A 23,225-nucleotide genomic window follows, 5' to 3' on the forward strand; every position below is an offset into this window, starting at 1 on the left:
GAATCATCTGCAAACAAGAAGTCAAGTGCTAGGTCTAAATTCCTCTTACTAATTGTAATGGGAAAAATAATGTTCAATGACTTTTCAACATCTTAGTTCTTTCATGAAAGAAAAACTTATTTTCTGATATTTTAATTTTAAGTGTTAAGAAATAATAAGAAAACAGTCAAAATTGGGATAATGTCAGTGCTTATTCCCATCTTAGATGTGAAACAGTTACCTTTGCTCTAGAAAATGTTAGGTGAAGTCCACGTAATAGAATGCATACATGACACCTGATTTTTCTTGAAAAGCTTATTATAAAATATACTTTACCACATATATATTATGTCTTTTTATTAGGCATTTATTAAGTGCTGACATTGTGCTGAAGTGTTGGGAATACAAAATTAGATAAGCATTACCTCTATTATTAAGAAGCCTACATGTGTACAGATGATTTAGTGCTGAATATGGTACGTTTCTGCAAAAGAATAAAGATCTAAACGAAGCTTAGTGAATGCAGTCTTGCTTTCTAAGGTGAGAGGGAAGGATTTATGTAGGTGTGGGCATTTGAAAAGCACATTTTTGAGGTATCCAAGAGGATAGAGCATTTGAGGATGTTTATAGAAGGCAATAGAGAATGAACATTTACTACTAAATGAGAGAACTGGCATTCAGAATAGTATCCTCCAAGGATTGCCAGAGACCTATGGTATTGGAAGTAATCCTTAGAAGAGTGTACTAACAAAGCTGCAGTATCAAATGAAGACTGGAATTTGAGAAATGTCTATAAATCAGCCGATTTAAGACAACAGCGAAAAGTGGAGGTTGGTAGTGATGGGGTATAAATTTCCTCTCCTTGCAGAAGAAAAAGAAATGTTATCCATTTCTTGTTTATTGTATGTAAGTTATCTACTGGGATTGAAGTGCAGGGAAAGCAACGTGGAAGCAAAAGCAACAAATACATTTTACTCCATGAGGCAAAGATAACTATATTTCTCAAATGACCTAGGAGGACTCAAATAGTAGAAATTCTGGATGGTTCTGAACTCAAAGATCCAAAGCATCTAGATACCTACATGGTACTCCAATTCAGAAAAGAGAGATAGTTTGTATTGACATGTTCTTTTTAACAAATTCCACATGTATTTTTTACATTTGAACAACTCTCTATATAAGATTGATATTTAAAAATCCTGTACTGACTTGGAATATTTAGCCAATGGCTAAATGTTGCTCTACTACAGCACTCCAAATTCTGGGCATTAGACCTTCCTGAAGTAATAGCTTCCCAACCCAGAAGAGAGTTGTCATGTTTGACACAATATAAGGAGCAGATGATAACCCATTTGAACAGAAAACATTCCTTTGCCTGTTTACATAAAACAAGGAGAAATAGAACCTCTCCCTTAAAATGAAAAAAAAAAAAAACGTTTTGTAATACCACCTGAGTTGATCTTACTTGTAATGTGCATTGACTAAGACACAAAATCAAACAAAAAAACAAACAAACAAAAATCAGAAACTTGGCAGTAACAGAAAAATTCACAACTTGTTCCCAAACTTCCTTCATTTTCTCCTTATGCCTTATCACCTGGTAACAATCTCTTACTGCAAGAAAGAGCAGCTCCTGATTTCCTGAACAAACAATGCAGTTTGAACCTTCTCTTTCCAAAAATTCTTGAACTGAATGCTCTTTTTCAGTTTCCTACTCATCTTGAACATGTCCCTAGTGAAAACTTTCTTAGGATTCTCTCTCAAAGTAGGAACTCTTTCTCTGTGCTTTCTTCCTTCTGAAAATGTAACCATATCATTTTTTGTTCAAGTTAGTGGTATCTAAGGTCCTTCAGCTTTTCAACCATACTTCATTCATTTTTACAGTACGGACCCATTTTTATCATTTAAAATAAGTGTGCAATACATGCTAGTTGAATGCTGAAAACTAAGGAAGCCATACCATAAAAAAAGTTTCTAAAGCTCAAGATTTCTACTGCCTAGACAATTCTATGGATTTGGAACACTCATGACTCATCTTAAAATAAAAATTAAAAGTTGTCATCATTCTTTAAAGACTAAGTACATTTGTCCATCTATGAGGGCATCATAGGCTGGGAAGTGCAAACATTATTAATAGAAAGACATTCAGCAAAATATTAATGTATCTATTATTATTTCCATTACTCCACTAAGTTTCATCAATAAAACAATAGAAAATAAAAATTAAAGAAACTTTTCAATTAGAAAAATTACTAAAAAACAGTATTATTGAAGATGGGCTGAACCATTTGTCAGAAAATGATAGAACTGATTTGTATTAGCACCATGAATTTTCTGCAGAATACACTTTCTTATTGAAGAGAAAGAAATAATGAGTCTTCATTGTTCTATCTTCAGTAGGTCACATCCTAATACTAGGTTTTTAAAAAATTAATTAATTAATTAATTTTTGGCTGTGTTGGCTCTTCCTTGCTGTGCGCGGGCTTTCTCTAGTTGAGGCGAGTGGGGGCTACTCTTTGTTGCAGTGCACAGGTTTCTCATTGTGATGGCTTCCCTTGTTGCAGAGCATGGGCTCTAGGCTTGTGGGCTTCATTAGTTGTGGCTCACTGGCTCTAGAGCACAGGCTCAGTAGTTGTGGCACACGTGCTTAGTTGCTCCGCAGCACATGGGATCTTCCCAGCCCAGGGCTCGAACCCGTGTCCCCTGCATTAGCAGGCGAATTCTTAACCACCGTGCCACCAGGGAAGTCCCCTAATATGAATTTAATGTTTATATTCACACAATGGTAAATGGAAAGGAATTTCTTACACTGTTAGATATTTGAACCTAAGAGAACATCTATTACATATTACTGAGTCAAAGTGCAGGAATCTGAATCTGATGTATCTGCAGAGACCAGGAAAAAAAACCCACAGCAATTAACTTTGTTTTTCATTCTTGTATTCCATTATGAATACTTTCAAAAGGATTTCCCCTCTAGATTTGCCTACCTGCTAGAGTCCAAACACCTCTTTAAACAAAGTGGTAATAAAAAGCTTTAATAAGTGCAAGTCTTGCTGAGTGAGGAATCATTAGTGTAGAGGTGCAGAAAAATACACTTTCTTATTTGTAGAAAAGTGTCAGGAAAGCAGAGTGTGGCAATAAGAGTCATCAAAATGCATATATAATAAGCCACTTAAATAAGCAAATCTCACACTAATGTTGTGCACTAAATCCTGTTTTCCCTAGCCTCCCCTGAAGTAGAATTTTCATTTCTTCTCCTATCTCAACCTAAATTTTTATTTACTTTAGACTCTGTTGGAATACTTCCACCTTAGCAAGGTTCACATGTGAATAAACTGCAGAGTTTGATCTTCTAACTCTGATAATTTCTTTCTTCTTTTATAGATGTCTGTTTACAAAAGGAGCAGGGTTTTTACTCTTACTACTGGCCTTCTTAATGTTATACCTATCTTACAGAGTCTTGAGGAAAAGAAAAGCATGGCACTTGAAATTAAAGAGTTTAAGAAAAGTGATTTTACTAGCTACCCCAGGTCAGAGGCTGAGAAATGTAATTAAAATGATAACTCTAAATCATTCTAGATAAAATAAAACAAAACAAATTTTCTTAATCAAACAAGTAGCAGTATTTTGGCACCTTCATAATATCAATCAATTTTTCATTTTATATAAATGATTGGTGCACAGAAAATGATGTTTAAATAATAGCCCATATACCTGACTACCAAAATAAATAGATATTTTTGGTCCCATCAGAGCAAGGGATAGAAAGATCTGAAAGCAAATAGTGGAGCTAAAAAAAATGCTTGAAAGGTGTTTTAAAAGATTTTTGTCATTGAGATATGTATCTGGTTGTGTGTATTAGGAGTTAATTTAAGAAAAGAGCTGAGGTAGAAATACATACCTGAGAAGAAACAATATTTATATGTATAATTCATGGAAATACATACATTTTTTCTTAGACCCGAATAGTAATTTCTTATTGGCAATTTGCAGCTGGTATTACTCTTTTTATTTTTGGGTAAAAATGGCAGAGAGAGATGAACAGAAAGGTAGCTTGAAGTTTGAAAGGGACACAATTCTCAATTTCCATGAGTTTTAGGATATATATTTATGTTACCTCTCACTTGATTAGGATACAAAATTATGAATGTCAGAATTATGAATTTGATTCTCATATAATTTTTATTTACTTTTTCTTGTTAGTCATTGATTATACAAATTTATAACTCTAAAATGTTGTAAATATTGTTCAAGAGTGACTAGACCACAGGGCACATTTAGATAGATACAATCCAACATCTTATTCTGAAAAACTGAGTGTTTATTTCCTGCTGCTTATGAGATAATACTAGTACTACCATTTGCATATACAGTATAATTTATTTTAATGAATATCATCTATCAATTATTTATAATGTGTCAGGCACTGTGCAAAGCATTTTTTAATTCTCAGAATGATTCTCTGATATAGGTATCATAATTATTTTTTCTAATTTATGGAAGAAAAAAAAGCAGGTTAGAAACATTTTAAAATTTGAGCAATGCTGTAAAATTACTCAGTGAAAGAGCTAGGATGTGAATCTATGTTGTCCAATGTGATATCCAACCTATTGACTAGAACTATACAGCTATTGCTACCAAAAACAAATGTAAAAACAAGAAACTTTTAATAGTGCTATGAAAAGATAGCAATAGGGTAAATTCAATTATAAAGTATTAAAGATGAAAAAAACATGTTGGTGGCTCTATCTTCCAGCAATTCAACTGCAAATATAAGATATGAAAAATAATGGTTTAAAGAAGATAGTGGCTTAAAGAAGACAGAGGTTTTTATTTATTTAGTTTTTCTCTTGTAAAATAAGTGCAAAGGTAGATAGTCCAGCACTGATATGGAGGCTCTTCTGGCTGACCTCATAAATATTCTGAGTGCCTTCAGTCTTTTCTCTCTATCTATCTATCTCTATCTCTGCCTGGCTTTTATATTCAGTCTGTGGTTACAAGATGGCTGCTGAATCTCAAGCAATTACATCCACGTTCCAAGTAAGAGAGATTAAAATCAAAAAGAAATAGAGGGACTAAAACTACCTTTTGGCTAAGTCAGATACCTTTATAAGGAGTTATCTAGGAAGCCCCCATTAAAACCTTAACCAGCCTCATACAAGCCACAAGTTAGTCACGTGGCCACTGCTATCTATAATGATAGGAGTCAAACACTATTTTTCAGTGAGCATGTTTCTTATTCATTCGCCCCAAAAACGTGTGTTGGTAAAGAAGGAAGAGTGAATTTTTTTTTGAGGTTTCAGACATAATTTATTATTATTACTTTTAGTAATAATAATTACTCATTAGTTATCTACTTTATACATATAAGTGTATATATGTTAGTCCAATATCCCATTCCATCCCACCCCCCCTTTTCCCCCTTGGTGTCCATACATTTGTTCTCTACATCTCTGTCTCTATTTCTGCCTTGCAAATCAGTTCATCAGTACCATTTTTCTAGATTCCACAAGTATGCGTTAATATACGATATTTGTTTTTCCCTTTCTGGCTTACTTCAGGAAGAGGGTATGTTTATCTTGTAAATAATCAACAGACTCTTCCCAATGCCTAAAATTATGGAAGTTTTATTTTAAAAACTATACATAAATATGTATGCATAACTGTATATTTGTATGTTTCATGTCTTTTTTTCTCCTCCTTAGGTAAGACCCAACAAATTGTATATTTCATTATATTTTAAATATAGTGTAAAGAAAGGATTATAAGGAAATCTAATTCTAATAAAGGAAAAAAATCTGTAAGAACTATTCTACATCCAGAAAAAGGCAACTTTCCTCAAGATCCACCGGTTCTTGGTTTCTCCAGGAGGACCCTGTTCTGACTGTCTGGGAAATCAGGAGGGCATAGCTAGGTGATGGCCAATTCAAAGTGGGATCACAGAAAAAAAGACACACTAGATTTTTAATTTTATTATTATTACTATCATTTTTTAAAAACTCGGTGAGGGAGCACTAAATTCAGATAAAATAAATACATGCAATTTAGAGTAGAGTTAACACACACACATTCTATCTTTAATAAAATTGTCACTGTAATTTTATCTATGCACACAAAGTTAACCACTTCTTGTCTCTTCTGGTTCTTTGGTTTTAGGAGAAGTTCACTCTGGATAACTTAAGCAAACAGAAAAACTTATAGGAAAATTATGAGCATAAATGAAGGAAGAGCTGAGGGAAAAAGTTTGAGAAGTCTTGAAATCAGGACAACTGTACACTTCCCAAGTTGATGATAATGGCAACTGAGGGACAGTTCTTTAAGATTAAACCAGCCTCAAGGTCTCTAGTTTTTTGTTTTTTTAAAAATTTTATTGGAATATAGTTGACTTACAATGTTGTGTTAGTTTCAGGTGCTCATTAAAGTGATTCGGTTGTACCTATATGTATAAATATATATATTCTTCTTTTTACATTCTCTTCCATTATAGGTTATTACAAGATATTGAGTACAGTTCCCTGTGCTATACAGTAAGTCCTTGTTGGTTATCTATTTTATATATTGTAGTGTGTATATTTTAATCCCAAACTCCTAATTTTTCCCTCCTGCTTTGGTAACCATAAGTTTGTTTTCTATGTCTGTGAGTCTATTTCTGTTTTGTAAATAAATTCATTTGTATCCTTTTTTTTAAGATTCCACGTACAAGGGATATCATATGATATTTGTCTTTCTTTGTCTGGCTTACTTCACTTAGTATGATAATGTCTAGGAAGTTTCAGTTCCAGGCAGAGAGAAACCAACTAGTTTATTGAGCATCATTCCTTGGTAGGGACAATCACTTGGACTGGCAGAAGGATCAGACTGCAACCAATGGAAAAAAGATGGTTCTCTAATACAAATTCACAGTGCTTTTACCTAAAGTGGCAAAAATGACTCACATTTAGTTTAGCTTCTGAAGATTTTAACTTTCTCTGAGGTAGCATAGTAAGTTTTCAGTGACTCAAAAGTGTGAATATTGGGAATATTTGGAAAAACAGAATAATAGGCCCATTGTAAAAGAATAGGTTGTCCTTACAACTTCCTTTAATGTTTAAATGCCAGGTGCTGTGGAAACTTTTTATTTGTCTTATTATATCAAGATGAAGGTCACATTTTTATGACCATTGATGTCACCCTGTTTTCCTCCTCATTCCTTGTATATTTTCAGGCACTGTGGCCAAAAATGAAAAGCACTTCCCTTCGTTTTCCTACGGGATCCCATACAACACAACAGTGGCAAAGGATCCAAATGACGTTTTCCTACTGTGAGTCTGGCACCAGAAACTATTTCATCTCTACACAAGCAGTTGCAATTGAAATTGCTTCTTGATCCACAGATATATTTATTTTCCTGTTTTCTTCTTGCTATTGCTTTTGTTTCTCTTCAAACACACAAATATAATACAGATATTTAAATTCACCTCTGAAAAGAGAGGAGGCAAGTATGCCTTTTGTATAAACTGGGTGAACATTCACATTTACAGGTCAGCTTGTTTTATTTGTAGGAATGATAGGCAGATACCAACAATGTGACCAACACTTTACTTTTCATTTCTTTATGTATTTCTCATTTTATTTCTATACACACAACTTGATGTTTTCAAGTGCATTTCCTATTTTTTCAGCCACTTCAGACAAGTTTTGCATAGGTGAAGGTTTGATAACTTCATGGCCCACTATTAAAAATTTTATGGAAATCATGAGGAAAACCTGAAAGTTAAGTTTGCTGCTGGAAAGCTATAGCAGTTGACCTTGGACCTGGAACATGTTAAAAAAACAGTGGTTATTAAGAAATTAAATTAAGGAGATGTATGAAATATATTCATAGGTAAAGACACAGAGGACCAGGACCTGAAATATATTTATCAACATATATCATTATTAATATCTTTGCTATCTTTTTTATATCTTTTTTGTCAGAATGTTAATTCCACTAATATGATTGCTGTAGATCCTTGTAGGAGACTAGTCAAGAGCTCCTCTGGATGTATATTTCTATTCACTCATCCAAATTATAAAGAAAATCCTCAGTTATGAGAAAAATGAGATGAAATGAGATATCTGCTAAATATTTCTGCTAAAATTCTTTTTGAATTGTCTTTTTTTGAAAAAATTTTAATTGTGAATATAATGTATTTTTGGATATTTATGAAAATACAGACAGTAAATTACTTTCATGGTCTACAGATAGAAGATTATGTAAAACAAGATAAAACCTAAACAAACATGGTTAGCTGGCTCACAGTTTGAGTGAGGTCATAACCCTAAGCAATATTCTTAGATATTATCATCAGCAATACTTCAAAAATAAAGACTGAGAATTTTTCACAAAAGGTCAAAATTTATAGGAAAAATAACACACAATAAAATTGAATACACGTGCTATATTTCCTTAGTTGTAGAAAAACAAGATTCGTTCATAGAGTCACTTAGTTAACTCATGGGATTTGAGAAGCTGTGAAGAAGAACATGGAAATGCTAGGGTATAGACTTTGGCCTGGGGGATTTGAGTAGAAGCTACTCTAAGAAGAGGGCAGGGACATGGTAATGACATAAATATTTGCAAGTGGCAGTGAAAAGGATGTGTCCCATCTCAGGCTAGTTGCTAACTACATTATTATTACACACTTAATTTGGAAGAACAAGTTCTGGAGAAGTAAAATCATACACATTCCCTGAGATGGACCTGTTTCTGAAGAACTGCTCTTGTCTGTTACACACTTACCCAATTTGCCTAGGATTCAGTGTTAACAGTTGACTGTCTTCATAAATAGGCAAATAAAAGCTGTGTGTGTGTGTGTGTGTGTGTGTGTGTGTGTGTATTTGGAGTGTGCTTGTGAATGCCTACGTTTAAAGCCTATGTAAAGACTCCCTAATCCAGAGTCAGCAGATCCACATTTTACTTTTGTCAGAAGTGGTGGAGGACCTTGATGAGCCTGTTGAAAACTGTGTAGCTAGAGAAGCTCCCTGTGTAGATTAATTCAGTGCACAGCTGGGGCTGGGATGGCAAGCCCATTCTAGGGAATGAAGAACGACCGATCGGGGTGGAGCTGCCCGCCTCCCTCTCCACAATATACTAATCCTCAATTTGGCACTGCTTTAAAAGAAAAGAAATCTAAATTGAGGCCAGCTGATTTCTTACTGAATCAGCCAGCTGGATGTGGAGCCAATTTCTGCAGCTTCCACGTTGTGGTAGCCAGGAAATATTTTAATTGAAAGAACTCTATGTTGACAAATACCGAAGACAGCCTATTTATAACTTTTAACCAATATTTATGGAATTCCCTGATTTAATAACATTTCCCTTTAAACTCAATTGCAAAATAGAAAAATTGTTAAGCTAGAACCAAAGCTAAATGATGTGGAAGGATAATAAGTAAAATCAGAGTAAAGGAAAAGGAAAGAACTGGTAAAGGTTGTACACATATTAATAGGCACATGTAACTGAGGAATGACATATATATGTATATACATATATATTCAATAAAAATGGTTTCAAATTGTAATTAAAATATAATTTAAAAGATTTAATATAAAATCACCGATGCTATGATTTTCAGCACATATAGTCTTATGAGGTATGTCTAAATGATGCATATTAGCAGGGAATTTTATTTTTCTAGATAATCTGAATGACTTGGCTTTTTCATTCCCCTTTGATGAGGAACCAGCTTGTGCTTAAATAATCTTAAAACACAAACAAAATCCAATATAAATGTTCTCTTTTCTTTAACATTGGTACAGTGATTGGAAACTACAATCTTGATTATAAGGATGATATCATATTATAATCTTTAAAATATATACCCTTCATTATTAAAAATTGTGGCAGAGTTTATTTGCCTTGTTCCATAGTCAAAACTGCTTAGTTTTGCAGTTGTTTTTTTCATCAATGTTTTTTAAATGTTTAAAAGCAATGTTTTGCTTTTCAGTTGTTTCTTCTTTACATAAATCTATTTTATTTTAAATAACAACTTTTTATAATATTCAGTGAGATGCACATGGTGATTTGTTTTTTCTTATAATCGGGAATATTATCATAAAGTTATTTTTCCTCAGCCAAAGAGGAGACAGGATTTGGACAATAACAATGGTTTGGAACAGGGTTCTTTCCATAATGAAATGGGAGCAAACTCCTAAGTTGATGATTTATGTTGTTCCAGATACCTGTGAATCATAAATAATCACACAGTGATATGGAATGTTGGCAAGATACTATTACTAACTTTACCTGGTTGGGAAATCTACTGTTATTTTTTCCATTACTGTTACTGATGATGGAGAGTTATCAAGTTTGGCCGTGCTGTTAGCTGTGGTATGCTGTAAGGCAGCTCTCCCTAGTGGACACTTTGCTATAACCATGCTCAGTCTATGCCTCAAGAGTAAAGAATATTCCCATGAACTTTCTGAATATCTATCTATCATCTATCTATAAATATATATATAAATAAATATCAAGGATATTAGGTATAGTATATATACATTTAAGAATATTATCTCAAATGATAAATCAATTTTGGGGTGGAGATATTAAAAATCCAATGCTATATTAATCTCTCAAAATAGGCAAAGTATTTTTGAGCACTGTCACCCTTCATATTAGTTATTATTTATGAAAGTAACTAGTAAGAGGTGATAAGAGAAATATTTGGGTTCATTCAAGGGAGAGATAAGAGAAATATTTGAGTTCATAGAATCTGGAATAAAAACATTCACAAATAAAACCCAAGTGTAATATTTTTCAAAGTTTGGCAGAGAACTGTTGAGAATTATTTAATCATAGATGAATATGCCTGCCATAGAATTTCATAAGTAATCATATTGGGGAGATAGATGCACCTCATTACTCACTTTCCATTTTTATGAAAGGTTCATCCACGTGTGCAATGATGCATTTATAGGTTTACGCCCTCTTTGAAAAAAAAAAAGCATTTTGCATTTAAATTGCCCTTCCTATTACTAAAGAAGCTCCAAGGAGAAAAGTATGAACAGTATAATGTATAGTTTGAAACAATATTACATGTTTTAATTTCTTATAATTCATTTTGTTAGTTAGGTGGTTTACTTTTCATTGTATGACACTGTGAGGTAATAATTATAGGGGAAACAATGTCTTCTATAATACTTGAGGCAAAGTGATGGATAATGGTGTGGCCTATGGGTTACAGTCAGCTAGATAGAAACCCAACTAGGCACGTAGTCTATGTTCATTGCTATTCCTCACCTATTCTCATTTAGAATGTAAGGAGAGATTAAAAAGACATAAAAAAGAATTACTCCACGTGCAATCCTCAATATAATTTTTTTCCATTCCTAGAATACCTTAACCTTTGTTCTGAAGAGGCATAGTTAAAGCAGCTACCGGGCTTTGTTCCCATGTTGTTGTCAAGGGAAGTAGAGGTGGTTAATATTATTTTGGAGACAAGGGGGAGTCTGCATCAGCCCCAAGGACTATCAAAATAATATTTAAATAGTAGCTCATATGGGCTTATTGCCTAGGTAACTGTCTAAATATGTGAATAACTTAACACTACCTAAGGAAAGAAGAAATTCCATTTCCCAATCTGCCTCTGCATTTATGTAGGTTTTTTAGATCTCTACTTCAATTAAAGAACAGATTAGAAGAATAGGGGTCACCCTTAAAACTGTAGCCTCTCATTCAAAGCAATACAGGAGATTCAAATTAGCATATCATTAAAAAACACCAGGAAACATAAAATTCATACTGTAAAAAATGCTCATTTCTGTACTTAAAATCCTGGGCTAGCTAATTTCTACTAAGAGAAAATGAGGAGTCAAAGAGAGGTGCATAGATAGGTTGAGAGGGGAGAGAGAAAGATTTGAGAAAGAGGAAACTGCAGAACTCAGTGGCCTGCAGTGGGGTTAGTGGAAATCTAAACCCTCTGCAGATTTCTGAGGTTGTAATTCTCATATGGAGAAACTGAAGAGAAAAACAGGAGAGTCATGTTATCCACATAGAAAGACTAGGTGACTTGGGTGCTAACACTCCTTAAAAAGGGATTTTTTTTCTTTCTTCCTCTGTCTACATGGGTTACAAGAGCAAACTTTGCAGAGTAGCTGCAGGAAAGCAGCACGTGTTGTAGACAGGAGCCGGAAAGGACAGATGCACTAGATAGGCAAGTAGAAGCACAGTTGTCACCGTTCTTGTAAGGAAGACTTCTCCATCGTGTTTCCATGTTAAATTCTCATTTTCAGAGGCCAAATCAACATTTAAACAGAAAAAAGGAAAAAAGAATGAGATGAAGACTTGGGCTCCTCACTTGCATTTATAGTTATTTAGGATGATGTTTAACAAGTTACTATTTTATCCTTATGTTAACTTTCCCTTATCAATGCATTGCTCTTGATTGAATTTTTAATCGTTTTAAATGTGAGAAGCAATGCAGCAACTGAGCTTCATTTTATATTCATTATACATGCAGATTTGCTATTATGAAATAATTTTCTTCATTACTATTGTCAGAAAATTTAGGGTTATTGAATAGGTTCTAGATATATTTTCTAGCTACATTCATATATTCGCCCAACTGTTTAAAAAGTTATTTGATTTTAAATATAAGAATATAGCATATATATGTTTTATGACTTGTCTAAATGTCACTTAAGTTTATCATTTAATTAAATTATTAAATAAATATATATTATAACTACTTCCTTTAAAAGTGCTAGGTTTAGGAGTAATTTCTATATATCCAGTTTATTATGATTCAGAGAAATTGCAGCATTTTTTCTCTTTTCAGAAATTTATATTTTACTATATTTGTATAATACTATCTACAACAGTGGGAACATGATGATTTTTAATAATATCAACATCATGTGGGTCCAATTATTTGTGCTAAATATGGCAGGTGTAGAACTAAAGATTTGTTCACTTGCAGGGGAATAACTCTTGTTCTCATAAACCATCTTCACCATAAACTGTGTTGCTACATTTTTACTCCCATGAAAAATCCCTTGGTATTTCCTGAATCAATTGTATCCTTTCTCAAACAATGGTAAGCAGCATGATATTATTTATACAAGGTAGTGTATCCCAATGATGGCACATGCTTATAAGTATTCCTAAACAGAGATAATTGCTAAATGATTAATAAAAAATACATCTTACCAATGTTGTAAGCAAGTATTATTATTATTTTTAAATTTTTATTTATTTATTTTTGGCTGCGTTGCATCTTCGTTGCTGCGCATGTGCTTTTCTCTAGTTGCAGCGAGCAGGGGCTACTCTTTGTTGTGGTGCGCGGGCTTCTCATTGCAGTGGCTTCTCTTGTTGTGGAGTGCGGGCTCTAGGCACGTGGGCTTCAGTAGTTGTGGCACACGGGCTCAGTAGTTGTGGCTTGCGGGCTCTAGAGCACAGGCTCAGTAGTTGTGGCACGTGGGCTTAGTTGCTCCGCAGTATGTGGGATCTTCCCGGACCAGGGCTCAAACCCGTGTCGCCTGAATTGGCAGGCGGATTCTTAATGACTGTGCCACCAGGGAAGTCCCAGCAAGTATTATTTTTAGATATGAATATAAAATTTCATCTGACATTATCCAAAGATAATACAGTGTTACTATTTCACATATTTGTTAAATGTCTTGAAGTCTTTCAGTAATATTGCAGGAAAAATTTGAGAAAAAATCTAAATAGCTCTCTACAGAATTAATAATTCTATAGAATTATTAAATGAATAACTTTGTTTTGGCTATTAGTGACACTGGCCCTTTAAAGGCCAATAACACATAATCAGTCATTCCTTGACCATTCAAATAGAAATCTAAGGGTGTTTTCAGTTGAATAGTTGCATTGCAATGTGAAATGGGGTGTATCAACAGAAATAACCCTTTCATTTTACCTAATCCCAGGAAATAAAAGCTTTAGCTAATAATAACCCATCCTTACATTACAAATGTAATTTTAGTAACAGAAAACTCTGAAATAGCTGAGCACATACCATTCATCATGGAATGTCAAACAGCTATCAGTTCAAGAATAGACTTGAGGTGCCAAACTAGTAGATATGAAGGTTTATTTGCAGGTACTTTTCCTATGAAAAGCAAACAACAGTGGAAAGCTTGCCAGTCCATCTCCTTTAAAAATGTAACATTTGTGATGGAGTCAGAAATACCAAGCATTCAAAATCATACTTGATTTCTTCCCTTTCACATTTTAAAACACTTTATTGCCAGATATATTCAAAAGTAGGCAAACCAAGCTTTATTAAAAGGAGCTTCAGTACATGATCACAATTACTGTATAACCTAAGAAAACAAATTTGCTGAGAAGGCAAAAATTACTTTCTTCCATCTCATGCACAAAAGTCTCATAGATTAGTCCACTGAATAGTAAAATACTTATTTGAATTTTTTATATTTAAGTATTATCTTAATAGTTTATATGATGATACATATTATAGCAATTGACATATATCATTGGAAAATATATAAGCCTATATATATGTTGTATATATTAAACATAATATATACAATATACATATTATATATATCATATATTAAACCACAGGCTAACATTATACTCATGTGGTCTCCAAACAGCAGATGGTTAATACAAGTTTGTAGAAGTAACAAAAGTGTTTTGCCAAGATTTTCTTTTTAAAATGAGTGTCATAGATTAAAATTTTATACACACAACACTGATCCAAGTAAATATCAAGAAGGTGAATAATTAAGAAATTATGTACAGTTCAGTAGCTTTTCCACAGTCTGTATTTTTTTCTGTTAATTCCTTCCCACCAATGCATTGGATTTTACATGAAAATTTTTGCTTTCTTCAAAAAAATAGTTTTAGAATTTATGACCATATCCTTAAATAATATGGTTTAGTTTTGCCTGTTCTCAGAACTTGTAAAAGTGGAATCACATTGTAATTATATTTCGTGTCTTGATTTACCCTTTCAAAATTGCATTTGTAAGAGTCATCAACGTTGTTGGGTGTAGTACTAGTTGATTCATTTACTTTGCTATATATTTCACTGTGTAGCATAATTTATTTATTTATTCTATTACTGATGGACATTAAAATTGTTTCCAGTTTCAGACAATTATAAACAATGCTTCTCTGAATATTCTTTTTTACATATATCTTGGTGCATATAAGATGTATTTTTATGGTTCTATATTTGGAAACGCAATTATTTAGTGGATCATAGCATAAATATTTTTTCAACGTTATGAAATATTTCACATAAGTGTTTAAAACATTTTACCTTCTCATTAGCAGTGAGTTCTTCAGGTTAATAAAATGTTTAACAAATGCATAGCCTGTGTAACCTAATCCTCTTCTGGGTGTAAATTCTTATTATTACCCAAGGAAGTTCCCTCCTGCCTCTTTCCAGTTAATATTATCCTACATCTCCATAGAAGCATCTGTTGCTATGATTTTTCTTTGCCATAGATTAGTTATGCCTGCTCTAGAAATTCACATAAGTGGAATCCTACGATATATATTGTTTTAGGTAAAGTTTTTTCTCCTTTTACTTGGCATGTCATTTGGAGATTCACCCATATTATTGCGTGTATTTGAAGATTGGTTATTTTTATTGCTAGGTGGTATTCCATTGTGTGAATATACAAATATTTATATTGGGTTATCCATTCTCTTCCCAAGGGGCATTAGGGTTCTTTACAGTTTTGAGGCATTTGAATATAGTTGTTATGAACATTCTCTGTCAAGTATTTTTTGTTTGCTTGTTTGTTTTTTATATGTGTGGCATTAAATTTTCTTAGATAGAAACCTAGGAGTGGAATTGTTGGGCCATCGGGGAGTATTATTTATTTTTTATAAGAGAACTGCCAGCCATTTTGCATAGTGCTAGTTCTTCTTTATTCTTATCAACAGTGTATGAAAATTTGCACTACTCCATGTTCTTGCCAATGTTTGGTGTTGTCAATCTTTTAATTTTAGCCATTCTTATGGTGTGTTGTAATTCATGGTTTGAATTTTCAGTTCCCTGATGACTAATTATTTGATCATTTCTTCATGCAATTTTTGGCTGTCATACATTTTATTTTCTGAAGAGTCTATTCAAGTGTTTTACCCAGTCTTTTAAAAAATTGGGCTGTCTTTTATAGCAATAATTATAATGCCATAGACATATTTTATCTAAGATGGAAACTCTTTGACATATATACATGGCAAATATTTTTTTTCCGGATATGGCTTGTGTTTGGATTTTCTGAATGATGTTGTTTTGGTGAGCAGAAGCTTTTAATTTCTGTTTTACATTTTTAACTGATGTGATATTCATATAACATAAAATTACCCACTTTAGTGTAAAATTAAGTACTATTCAGTACATTCAGAATGTTGTGCAGCTACCTCCTCTATCTAGTTCCAAAATATTTTCATCACTCCAAAAGAAAGCCTTGTGCTCATCGAACAGTAACTCTCTATTCCTCCCACTCTCCAGCCCCTGGAGAGACCATTAACCTGCTTTTTGTCTCTATGGGTTTAACTATTCCAGATATTTAATATAAATAGAATAATGCAATACCTGTCCCTTTGTGTCTGGTTTCTTTCATAGAGCATAAAGTTTTTGAGTTTCATCAATGTTGTTGTGCTTACGTATTCTATTTTATGACCAAATAATATTCCACTGCATGTATATATCACACTTTGTTTATTCCTTAATCAATTGATGGACACTTCATTAATTGTCATCAATTTTTTTTTATGTTATGATATATAAAAATAGATAATTTAACCTATTTTCTATAAAACTCAGTATCAGGATAATCTCAGGGTTGTTTTTTTTTAATGTATTCATTTATTTATTTCTTCTTGGGTGCACTGGGTCTTCGTTACTGTGCGCGGGCTTTCTCTAGTTGCAGCAAGCGAGGGCTACTCTTTCGTTGTGGTGTGCAGGCTTCTTATTGCGGTGGCTTCTCTTGTTGCGGAGCATGGGCTCTAGGCGCATGGGCTTCAGTAGTTGACGCACACAGACTTATTTGCTTCACAGCATGTGGGATCTTCCCGGACCAGTGCTCGAACCTGTGTCCCCTGCCTTGGCAGTGGATTCTTAGCCACTGCACCACGAGGGAAGCCCAGGACTATTATTCTTTTTCTCTATTTTTTAAACATTTTTATTGGAGTATAATTGCTTTACAAGAGTGTGTTAGTTTCTGCTTTATAACAAAGTGAATCAGTTATACATATACATATGTCCCCATATCTCTTCCCGCTTGCATCTTCCTCCCTCCCACGCTCCCTATCCCATCCCTCTAGGTGGTCACAAAGCACTGTGCTGATCTCCTTGTGGTATATGGCTGCTTCCCACTAGCTATCTATTTTACATTTGGTAGTGTATATATGTCCATACCACTCTCTCAGTTCGTCCCACCTTACCCTTCCCAGCCCCATATCCTCAAGTCCATTCTCTAGTAGGTCTGTGTCTCTATTCCCGTCTTGCCCCTAGGTTGTTCATGACCATTTTTTTTTTTTTTTTAGATTCCATATATATACGTTAGCATGCGGTATCTGCTTTTCTCTTTCTAATTTACTTCACTCTGTACGACAGACTCTAGGTCCATCCACCTCACTGCAAATAACTCAATTTCATTGCTTTTTATGGTGGAGTAATATTCCATTGTATATATGTCCCAATCTTCTTATTCCATTCATCTGTTGATGGACACTTAGGTTGCTTCCATGTCCTGGCTATTGTAAATAGAGCTGCAATGAACATTGTGGTAGATGACTCTTTTTGATTTATGGGTTTCTCAGGGATTGCTGGGTCGTATGGTAGTTCTATTTTTAGTTTTTTAAGGAAACTCCATACTGTTCTCCATAGCGGCTGTACCAATTCACATTCCCACCAACAGTGCAAGAGGGTTCCCTTTTCTCCACACCCTCTCCAGCATTTATTGTCTGTAGATTTTTTGATGATGGCCATTCTGACTGGTGTGAGATGATATCTCATTGTAGTTTTGATTTACATTTCTCTAATGATTAATGATGTTGAGCATTCTTTCATGTGTTTGTTGCCAATCTGTATATCTTCTTTGGAGAAATGTCTATTTAGGTCTTCTGCCCATTTTTGGATTAGGTTGTTTGTTTCTTTGTTATTGAGCTGCATGAGCTGCTTATAAATTTTGGAGATTAATCCTTTGTCAGTTGCTTCATTTGCAAATATCGTCTCCCATTCTGAGCGTTGTCTTTTCGTCTTGTTTATGGTTTCCTTTGCTGTGCAAAAGCTTTTAAGTTTCATTGGTCCCATTTGTTTATTTTTGTTTTTATTTCTATTTCTCTAGGAGGTGGGTCAAAAAGGAACTTGCTGTGATTTATGTCATAGAGTGTTCTGCTTATGCTTTCCTTTAAGAGTTTGATGGTGTCTGGCCTTACATTTAGGTCTTTAATCCATTTTGAGTTTATTTTTATGTATGGTGTTAGGGAGTGTTCTAACTTCATTCTTTTACATGTAGCTGTCCAGTTTTCCAGCACCACTTATTGAAGAAGCTGCCTTTTCTCCACTGTATATTCATGCCTCCTTTATCAAAGATAAGGTGACCATATGTGTGTGGGTTTATCTCTGGGCTTTCTATCCTGTTCCATTGATCTATATTTCTGTTTTTGTGCCAGTACCATACTGTCTTGATTACTGTAGCTTGTAGTGTAGTCTGAAGTCAGGGAGCCTGATTCCTCCAGCTCCGTCTTTCTTTCTCAAGATTGCTTTGGCTATTCGGGGTCTTTTGTGTTTCCATACAAATTGCAAAATTTTTTGTTCTAGTTCTGTGAAAAATGCCAGTGGTAGTTTCATAGGGATTGCACTGAACCTGTACATTGCTTTGGGTAGTAGACTCATTTTAACAATGTTGATTCTTCCAATACAAGAACATGGTATATCTCTCCATCTATTTGTATCATCTTTAATTTCTTTCATCAGTGTCTTATAATTTTCTTCATACAGGTAGGTCTTTTGTCTCCTTAGGTAGGTTTATTCCTAGATATTTTATTCTTTTTGTGACAATGGTAAATGGGAGTGTTTTCTTAATTTCACTTTCAGATGTTTCACCATTAGTGTATATGCAAGAGATTTCTGTGCATTAATTTTGTATCCTGCTACTTTACCAAATTCATTGATTAGCTCTAGTAGTTTTCTGGTAGCATCTTTTGTATTCTCTGTGTATAGCATCATGTCATCTGCAACAGTGACAGATTTACTTCTTCTTTTCTGATTTGGATTCCTTTAATTTCTTTTTCTTCTCTGATTGCTGTGGATAAAACTTCCAAAACTATGTGGAAAAATAGTGATGAGAGTGGGCAACCTTGTCTTGTTCCTTATCTTAGTGGAAATGGTTTCAGTTTTTCACTATTGAGAGCGATGTTGGCTGTGGGTTTGTCATATATGGCATTTATTACGTTGAGGAAAGTTCCCTCTACATAATAAAGTGATTATTTATTTAAATTTTCTTAAATTTACCAAGGCTTGATTTGTGACCCAAGATATGATCTCTCCTGGAGAATGTTTCATGAGTACTTTAGGAGAATGTGTATTCTCTTGTTTTTGTATGGAAAGTCCTGTAAATATCAATTAAGTCCATCTTGTTTAATATATCATTTAAAGCTTGTATTTCCTTATTTATTTTCATTTTGGATGATGTGTCCATTGGTGAAAGTGGGGTGTTAAAGTCCCCTACTATGAATGTGTTACTGTCGATTTCCCCTTTTATGGCTGTTAGTATTTGCCTTATGTATTGAGGTGCTCCTGTGTTGTGTGCATATATATTTACAATTGTTATATCTTCTTGGATTGATCCCTTGATCATTATGTAATGTCTTTCTTTGTCTCTTGTAATAGTCTTTGTCTTAAAGTCTATTTTGTCTGATTTGAGAATTGCTACTCCAGCCTTCTTTTGATTTCCATTTGCATGGAATATCTTTTTCCATCCCCTCACTTTCAGTCTGTATGTGTCCCTAGGTGTGAAGTGGGTCTCTTGTAGACAGCATATATATGGGTCTTGTTTTGTATCCATTCAGCCAGTCTGTGTCTTTCGGTTGGAGCACTTAGTCCATTTACATTTAAGGTAATTATCAATATGTATATTCCTATTACCATTTTCTTAGTCATTTTGAGTTTGTTATTGTGGGTCTTTTCCTTCTCTCATGTTTCCTGCCTAGAGAAGTTCCTTTGGCATATGTTGTAAAGCTGGTTTGGTGGTGCTGAATTCTCTTAGCTTTTGCTTGTCTGTAAAGGTTTTAATTTCTGTGTCAAATCTGAATGAGATCCTTGCTGGGTAGAGTAATCTTGTTTGTAGTTTTTCTCCTTCATCACTTTAAATATGTCCTGCCACTCCCTTCCGGCTTGCAGAGTTTCTGCTGAAAGTTCAGCTGTTAACCTTATGGGGATTCCCTTGTGTGTTATTTGTTGTTTTTCACTTGCCGCTTTTAATATTTTTTCTTTGTATTTAATTTTTGATAGTTTGATTAACATGCGTCTTGGCATTTTTCTCCTTGGATTTATCCTGTATGGGACTCTCTGTGCTTCCTGGACTTGATTAACTATTTCCTTTTCCATAATGGGAAAGTTTTCAACTGTAATCTCTTGAAATATTTTCTCAGTCCCTTTCTTTTTCTGGGGCCCCTATAATTCAAATGTTGTTGCATTTAATGTTGTCCCAGTGGTCTCTGAGACTGTCCTCAATTCTGTTTTCTTTATTCTGCTCTGCAGTAGTTATTTCCACTACTTTATCTTCCAGGTCACTTATCCTTTCTTCTGCCTCAGTTATTCTGCCACTGATCCCTTCGAGAGAATTTTTAATTTCATTTATTGTGTGGTTCATCACTGTTTGTTTGCTCTTTAGTTCTTCTAGATCCTTGTTAAACGTTTCTTGTATTTTCTCTTTTCTATTTCCCAGCTGCTGGATCTTCTTTACTATCATTATTCTGAATTCTTTTTCAGGTAGACTGCCTATTTCCTTTTCATTTGTTAGGTCTGGTAGGGTTTTGCCTTGCTCCTTCATCTCCTGTGTGTTTCTCTGTCTTCTCATTTTGCTTAACTTACTGTGTTTGGGGTCTCCTTTTCACAGGCTGCAAGTTCGTAGTTCCTGTTGCTTTGGTGTCTGTCCCCAGTGGCTAAGGTTGGTTCACTGGGTTGTGTAGGCTTCCTGGTGGAGGGGATTAGTGCCTGTTCACTGACTCCTGGCTGCAGCACCAAGAGCCTTTCATCCATGTGGCTCAGAATAAAAGGGAGGAAAAAAAGAAAGAGGACAATAAAATAAAATAAAATAAAATATAAGTATTAAAAAAAGAATTTTTAAAAAGTAATAAAAAAAGAAAGAAAGAAGAGAGCAACCAAGCCAAAAAACAAATCCACCATTGATAACAAGTGCTAAAAGCTATACTATTTAAAAAAAAAAAAAAAAAAAAGACAGACAGAACCCTAGGACAAATGGTAAAAGCAAAGCTATACAGACAAAATCACACACAGAAGCATACACATACACACTCACAGAAAGAGAAAAAGGGGGAAAATATATATATATATATATATATATATATATATATATATATATATATATATATATATATATATATATATATATATATATATATATATCGTTGCTCCCAATGTCCACCTCCTGAATTTGGTATGATTCATTGTCTATTCAGGTATTCCACAGATGCAGGGTACATCAAGTTGATTGTGAAGATTTAATCCGCTGCTTCTGAGGCTGCTGGGAGAGATTTCCCTTTCTCTTCTTTGCTCGCACAGCTCCCGGTGTTCAGCTTTGGATTTGGCCCTGCCTCTGCGTGTAAGTCGTCTGAGGGCATCTGCTCTTTGGTCAGACAGGACGGGGTTAAAGGAGACGCTGATTCGGGGGCTCTGGCTTACTCAGGCTGGGGGGACGGAGGGGTATGGATGCGGGGCGAGCCTGTGGCGGCAGAGGCCGGCATGACATTGCACCAGCCTGAGGTGCACCATGCGTTCTCCCGGTGACATTGTCCCTGGATCACGGGACCCTGGCAGTGGTGGGCTGCACAGACTCCCGGGAGGGGAGGTGTGGATCGTGACCTGTGCTTGTACACAGGCTTCTTGGTGGCTGTAGCAACAGCCTTAGCGTCTCATGCCCGTCTCCGGGGTCCGCGCTGATAGCCGCAGCTCTCGCCCGTCTCTGGAGGTCTTTTAAGCAGCGCCCTTTATCCCCTCTCCTCGCACACCAGGAAACAAAGAGGCCAGAAGAAGTCACTTGCCCCTTCGGCAGCTCCAGACTTTTTCGCGGACTCCCTCCTGGCTAGCCGTGGCACACTAACCCCTTCAGGCTGTGTTCACGCAGCCAACACCAGTCCTCTCCCTGGGATCCGACATCCGAAGCCTGAGCCTCAGCTCCCAGCCCCCGCCCGCCCCGGCGGGTGAGCAGACAAGCCTCTCGGGCTGGTGAGTGCCGGTCGACACCGATCCTCTGTGTGGGAATCTCTCCGCTTTGCCCTCCGCACCCCTGTTACTGTGCTCTCCTCCTTGGCTCCGAAGCTTCCCCCCTCTGCCACCCGTAGTCTCTGCCTGCGAAGGAGCTCCTAGTGTGTGGAAACCTTTCCTCCTTCACAGCTCCCTCACACTGGTGCAGGTCCCGTCCCTATTTGTCTATTTTTTCTTTTTGCTCTACCCAGGTACATGGGGATTTTCTTGCCTTTTGGGAGGTCTGAGGTCTTCTGCCAGCGTTAAGTAGGTCTTCTGTAGGGGCTGTTCCACCTGTAGATGTATTTCTGAGGTATTTGTAGGGAGAAAGGTGATCTCTGCGTCTTACTCTTCCACTGTCTTGAAGCCGTCCCTCTCAGGGTTTTATCGTTACTGCTTTTTTCCTTGCCTTTCAGTCACAGTTTCCTATTTCTTCATGTCTTCATTATTTTTAAAATATATTCTGAGCAATATAAATGGCACACTGTAGAAAATATGATTTTTGTTATGTGTCTTTAAGAAGTTTTGATTTTCATGAAAGCAGGCACTTAACTTGGGTAGACTCATATTTCAGACTCTATCTTCCTGGAAGTAGGTGGCACCTGAGACTGCCCATTTCATTTAGTTTTATAGCTTTTCCTTTTCACAGGAAAATTTTCAAATACATTTCAGTGTTCATTCAGGGGTTTAGGTCGGTGAATGACATAACTGGATTTCAGCTCTGATACTCCTTTTTGTCCAGGGCCTTCTTGCTGTGCCAAAGTACAAAAACCATTTATTTAGGAAAGCCTT

Source organism: Grampus griseus (assembly GCF_964374135.1).
Source record: "Grampus griseus genome assembly, chromosome: 18".
Taxonomy (NCBI): domain Eukaryota; kingdom Metazoa; phylum Chordata; class Mammalia; order Artiodactyla; family Delphinidae; genus Grampus; species Grampus griseus.